Consider the following 6417-nt stretch of genomic DNA (forward strand, 5'->3'; position numbering starts at 1 on the left):
ATTCACAGCTTGTGCCCCTCTGCAATGTCTTATTCAGATTAAGCTTTTCTTTTTGCCCCTCAGTAAACATTTGATTGATTTAATTCTCATACTCTCCACGGATGGAGCGCAGGAATGCCAGACTCGAAAAATAGGTGTACATTTACTTTCCTTACAGATCATACATGGGGTCCGGGGCATTTATCACAGCTCGCCCCAATTGAGCTTTGTGGTGGAGAATTACTGTAAGCGAGGGCTTGCTCGGGCTTCTTCCAGTCTTCCCACTTTCTTCATTCCACCATTTCATTCATTCTCTTCATTGTCATCTCCTTAATTGCTTATTATGTCGCACAACACGTCATAAGTAAATTTTGGAAACGATTAAAAAATATAAATTATATTTCTCGATTGTATTATTTTAATCGCAGAAATTCACCAGCGTCAGGTATTCTATTTCCGTGATTCAGAAGTAAAAGCACTGTCCATGTTATCTTAGATAGTGGCTTTTTGAAAACAAAGCAATGGATTGTTCTGTTTAATCATGTTGCAACTATCTATAAAGAATTACTAAGTATTTACGTTTTTGAGACGGAAGGTTATGTCATGTGAATCAAGAGAGAAAAAAGTAATTAAGATCAATCTACGATAGCTTAGCTAACTGAAGTGATTCCTCTGGTAGCTCAGTTGGTAGAGCGGTGGACTGTAGTAAGAAATAACAATCCGTAATCCATAGGTCGCTGGTTCAAATCCGGCCCGGAGGATGTTTTTGCAACGATTTTCTGATGTTATAGTATAATAAATGTTGAAGCAATATGTATATATTTTTACGTAGGTTGAGATAATTTCTGCTTAGTATACGAATTTTCGGTTCCATGACCTAAATATGTAGATTTATAGTCTGATAGTCTCGAAATGAAAACAATAAGATCTTAGAAAACTTTAGAAAGGGATGTGAAAAACATGGGATGAAAATACATGTTGGGACGACAAAAGCCATGGTGATTGGAACAAATCTTCCGTTGTCACACTTAGAATAGGAGGAGAGAAAATAAAATAGGTGACTAGTTTTTGATAACTGGGTAATACTACTAGTGTGGAAATGAAGTGTGAACAAAAAATAGAAGCAGGATATTAAGGCGAAAGAAACATTTATGTGAAAGAAAAGTATATTCTTTGATTCTTTCGCCACTCCTAAATGCTTCTTTCGCCATCCCTATGCTTGCTTTTATTTTACGTTGCACTTCATATCAGCATTAATAGTATTAACAGTTATCGAAAACTAGTCATCTATTCCATTTGCTCTTTACCTATGCTATATTTGAAAACAGCAGGTTCGTCCCAGTCATCATGGCTTTTGTCGTCCTTACATTTATTTTCATTCCATATTCTTCACAGCCTTTCCTAAATTATAACATCATATTGATTTTATTTTAAGACTCTCAGACAGTAAATGTACGCATTTAGGTAATGGAACCGAAAATTCTTAAACTAAGGAGAAGTTATCTCAGCCTATACAATAATAATATAGATTTATTTAACACAAATTACGCTGTATTAACATGTTGCAAAACTTTCCTCCGGGCCGGATTTGAACCAGCGACCTATGGATTACTGAATATTATTCTTTACTACAGTCCACCCCTCTACCAACTGAGCTACCAGAGGAATTATTGACGTTAGCTAAGCAACCGTGGACATTGAGGTCAATTTTTTTCTATCTTGATTCGCACGACATAGCATTCTTTCTCAGAAACATAAATACTTACGTAATTCTTTATAGATAACTGGAACAGGATTAAACAGAACCAACTGCTGCTTTCTTTCTAAAAATATACCGTCTAAGATTATATCTGCAGTCTTTGTATTTACGAATAATGCAAATAACTTACTTTGTTTAGCAAAGGATAAGGTCAATATACACGAAGTAAGGAATGAAACACAGGCTCTGCTTTACTCGTGATTCTTCGAACATCATATTATACCCAATTATCACCCACCTGGGTAATAAGTCATCTCCAGCGAAACAGGAATTCCTGTTTATCATAATCTTCTTTCGCTCAAAACTACTTACCGAATTCGCTGAAAACCCTTTCTACTTTAAAAGGGTCTTTTTCTATCCAAGCCTCATTAGTTTGTAGTGAAACTTTACCTTTTAAATGACGAATCTGACACATATTCCTGTTTAAAAGTAACGTCCTTAAATTTTAATATGTGTCGTATTTGTGCAACAAACCAGTCATAGATTTTAATATTTACCAATTAATGTTACAAATTCTTCAATTTATTACCATATATTTACTTTCGATCCTACGGGATGTAATGTGGGTAAAGTTAAATTTGAACTGAAAAACAATCACATTTAATTTAAATAAATGGCACAGTAAACTTTAGGGAGAAACAAGAGTAGTTGAAAATGAGTTGTGTGAGAACAATTAATATCTTTGTTCTGAATCGTTGGTTTGGTACACATTACCTTCAGCAACTGACAGAGGTCATTGTCTAAGTCGGTAGATTATTTTGACATTGTAATTGTATGAAGCTAGGTTCTCGTATTTACTTGTGTGAAGTCTCTTGGCGTGAATCTCTCTATCGAACCCTATCCGAAGGTTTTATTGCTTTCCCATCTCCAGGGTTCAGCCAAATCACGTCTCTTGTCACCTTCTTACTTCAAATATAGCAACTGGCGTCCCAAGAACCGCCTCCCATATTTCTGACGAAATTGACATCACGCGCCATTGTTTAGGTAGGTTAAAACCCTGAGAAGATCATGTCCTATATGAACCTCACTAGAAGATGAACCCAGTCGAATCCTGACATCGAGGGAAAACGCAGTCTTCCGTGATTTCTTCTGGATAGTCAGACGTTTTTCTTCCTGCCTAGAGGGTGCCTCAAAAGTCTCCTGACATAGGTCAGCACAATATAATGTCAATGGGGACAGATTTGAAATGGAGGATTAGCCATTGACACGTTAGTGTAAAAGACAGTAACTTCATTCGCTTATGCTGTGGGTTCAAGTAAATGTCCTTCAAGTATTGCATTTTCATTTAACATTGAACACATAAAGAGTGTACAGCCCAAATGGCTCGTCCGAATTTTTTTTTTTAAATATTCCTTCACTTTAGCTTGGAAACATCATATTTGTAGAGAGTTTCCTCTCTTAAATTTTGTTGTAACTCTGATAATAACAGAGTTTCCCTATGTCAAGGGACTTCTGAGACACCCTGTATATAAGGTTTTGTGTATGAGTGTGTGTACTTGAAATATTTCCCATGAACCTTGTTCTTTCCTGTGTAGTCTGAACTCTTCTATTTGTATAGTATTAATTTTTAGTTTACATTCACTAAATTAGATAAAGTGCACAAGGGCAGGACAAGAAGGGGCAAACATATGGCTAGATGGAGAGAAAATCGAAGACGTTAAGACGTTCCTCTATTTAAAAAGTCTAATATCCTCGGGCGGAAGAAGTGAAAAAGACCTAAGTTCCAGAATAGCACACCACAGGCTAAACAAGCATTCAATAGGAAAAGAGGACTACTAACATGAAGAAATGTGTTGCTGGACGTTCGTAAACGATTTATTAAGACACTGGTATGGAGCGTGGCGCTGTACGGATCAGAGACGTGGACATTGAGAAAAGCTGAAATATCCATCTGGAAGTATTTGAAATGTGGTGTTGGCGCAGAATGTTGCGCAAATCATGGATCGAAAGGAAAAAGAATGAAGACGTACTAAAGGAAGCTAATGAAAGACGACAGATCATGAAGATAATAGGAAAAAGAAGAAACACCATGCTTGGGCATCTTATTTGACACTCCGATTGGATCACTGTGCTGATAGAGGGAAAGCCAGAAAGTAAACCAGGAAGAGGAAGACCAAGAATAGAAGTTATGCAGTTATGCAGTTATCTAGATGCAGTTATGAAGAAGAGGCTTTATCAAAGTATAAAAGAGCTCTCGCAAGTGAGAGAAAAGTTTTAAAAATTTCAATGTTGCCCACCAACCTATGGTTGAGATGAACAAAAAGAAGAAGAATTTTTAGTTTAGGAGGTGAATGTGGTTTTCGTAATTATGAATATGAAATAACCGTCAAACGAGATAGTTAGTTTTGAATGATAAAGAATAAAATATTTACTGAAAAGCTGTCAGATATGATCAGAAGCTGGGGTTTCTTTGTTTTAGTGTCCCTTCCCGGTAACCTTAGAAAGAATGACATGAAAGGTGGTAATGTATTATACCTGGAAAAGGAGTATTGAGGGACTCTCAAACTGCAAAGAAGTAGTTTTTCTTTTCTTTCTTTACTGGCAAAGAATTGTAGGTCTTCAGCTGATCCGAAATACATAAAGTAGTAGTATTCAGGGGTGGCCATAAGGGGGGAATATGACGCCAATCGCGTCATTAAAATTTTGGGGGGTTTAATGTTAAATAATTAAAAGTGCCTCATTTTACACACACACACACACACACACACACACACACACACACAAAACAACGCAAAAGTTAGTTATTCAGTGAATTACTACATAATTCACCCACCCCGCTGCCATAATATCATAACCATTTTAATATTTTTTTCTGGCTTGTAATCTGATTTTTTTTTCGATTAAATGCCAAACCATATAACAAATATAATCAAACTTCTTTCTCCCCCCTCAGAATTTTCTAAGTGTACCAAAAATTCTTGCATGTACGGGTAAGCAATCTTCAATCATAGTGAAAATTTACTTAATACTTGTTTCTATAGGAGTGAAAAAATAATTTTGCAAACAGGAAAACAGAACTATTTTTAGAGTCAAATGGAAACACTGCTACCCTTCCCTAAATTTAGAGACAACTTACAGAAGTTTGAAGAAAAGACGATCCGAAGAAAGAGATTTAAAAAAAAGACTACTAGTTGGACAAGTAAAAACGATGCACTAAGAACTGCGTTATCCTGTTTTGATGTGATCAAACAAACCCTTTATGAACTGAGTACAGACAAAGGTTCGTATAGTGATACTATAGCTAGTGTAAAGGTTTACTCAAACAATTAACTGATTATGAAGTTGTTAAAATTCTTAACCCTGTGACAGTTTGTCTTCAAGGCACAACAGTTGATTATGGAACAGTTTATTCAGTGATTGATGGAATAAAAAGAAGCTTAGTTCACTAAGAAATAATGAATCGTGAAATAATATATGTTCAGAGACAGGTACCTTTGCTGAAAAGTATGAACGTACCTCCGCAACAACCAAACGATCACAGAAGAGGAAAAGGTTTATGGACGAACTACCAGTTGATGAAGTTATAACTGAACCTTTAAGAAAAAAAAATATAAGTTGATGTTTACTTTAATATATTTGACTCATTGACTGCTCAATTACTAGATCGCTTTTCAAACCAGTCCTTGGCCTTAATGACCCCAAATGGCTTTCTTTCCCATGATGGACTTAACAAACTGAATGAAAGTCTCCGGTTAAATACGATATAAGAATTGTATGACTGTTATCATTTTGATAGCGAAGAAACACTTGCTGGGCTAGAAAACTTTACATTTGTATACAATGCCTCATACCACAACATAGACATTTCTGATTTGTTACCCAAACTTAGAAGGGTTCGCTTTTCCTTCCTTCCCGGGTTCCGGCACCAATTTTAGAACGGTTCGCTTTTATTAAATTAATTGAGCCACTAAAACACAAACTCATGTGCCATAATTCAATTTATTTATATCTTGTTGTCCTGACAACCTCTTATCGACAATCTTATTATTTAAAACATTTGAATATCTTTTTTATATATATATTAACATTATACACTATTTCTTTTTCTTTCTCTTCTTCTGATAGTAAAATCAGCCAGCCTAGTACATATTTAGAATATCTTATGGTCCAAAATTACAAAGTAATAAAGATTTATAATACAAATATACAATGTACCGTTGTATATTATGGCGCCCGACGGACTTCTTTTTATTCATTTTATTTAATAAAAAGAAAAAGAATTCTGGACCGTTTACTTTTACATATCAATCATTCGAGTTTTCGAATGCACCTCGTATACTTGAAAATTACAATTCATATAATAATACATATATATCATACTTAATTCTATAGCGATATTATTATTATATTTATTTTAAACTTTATCATCATCTTCATTTATTTATACGTTTCAACGACGATAAGGCATATTCGAAATTTGATTTGCAAGTTGTTTGATTTTAAGTCCTTTTTCGGGCCCATTAAATGCTTGTTACAAGCTATCATGAAGAATATTTCGAGAAAGATGTATGTGATATTTATATAGTTGTTCTTTGAACACAACATGATCGAATATAAGATATAGTTAAACAAAATATAGATTAAGATTGAAATATAATAATAATTAGAACATAACATAATAATTAACGTCTTATTAACACCATAACATGAATAATGTGATTAATATTGCATTTTGACAA

At 34.6% G+C, this 6417-nt stretch overlaps 2 non-coding genes across 2 annotated transcripts; one reads left to right on the forward strand and one right to left on the reverse strand.

Moving 5' to 3' along the window:
- The first annotated feature begins 648 nt into the window (after positions 1-648).
- TRNAY-GUA (transfer RNA tyrosine (anticodon GUA)) lies at positions 649-740 on the forward strand. Its single transcript is given in 2 exon segments — positions 649-685; positions 705-740. It is a non-coding gene; the product is annotated as a tRNA-Tyr (tRNA).
- Positions 741-1552: 812 nt separating this feature from the next.
- On the reverse strand, positions 1553-1644 carry TRNAY-GUA (transfer RNA tyrosine (anticodon GUA)). The gene is given in 2 exon segments: positions 1553-1588; positions 1608-1644. It is a non-coding gene; the product is annotated as a tRNA-Tyr (tRNA).
- Between the last annotated feature and the right edge of the window lie 4773 nt (positions 1645-6417).

This window comes from Thermobia domestica, chromosome 15 (genome assembly GCF_964235325.1).
Source record: "Thermobia domestica chromosome 15, izTheDome1.hap1.1, whole genome shotgun sequence".
Lineage (NCBI taxonomy): Eukaryota > Metazoa > Arthropoda > Insecta > Zygentoma > Lepismatidae > Thermobia > Thermobia domestica.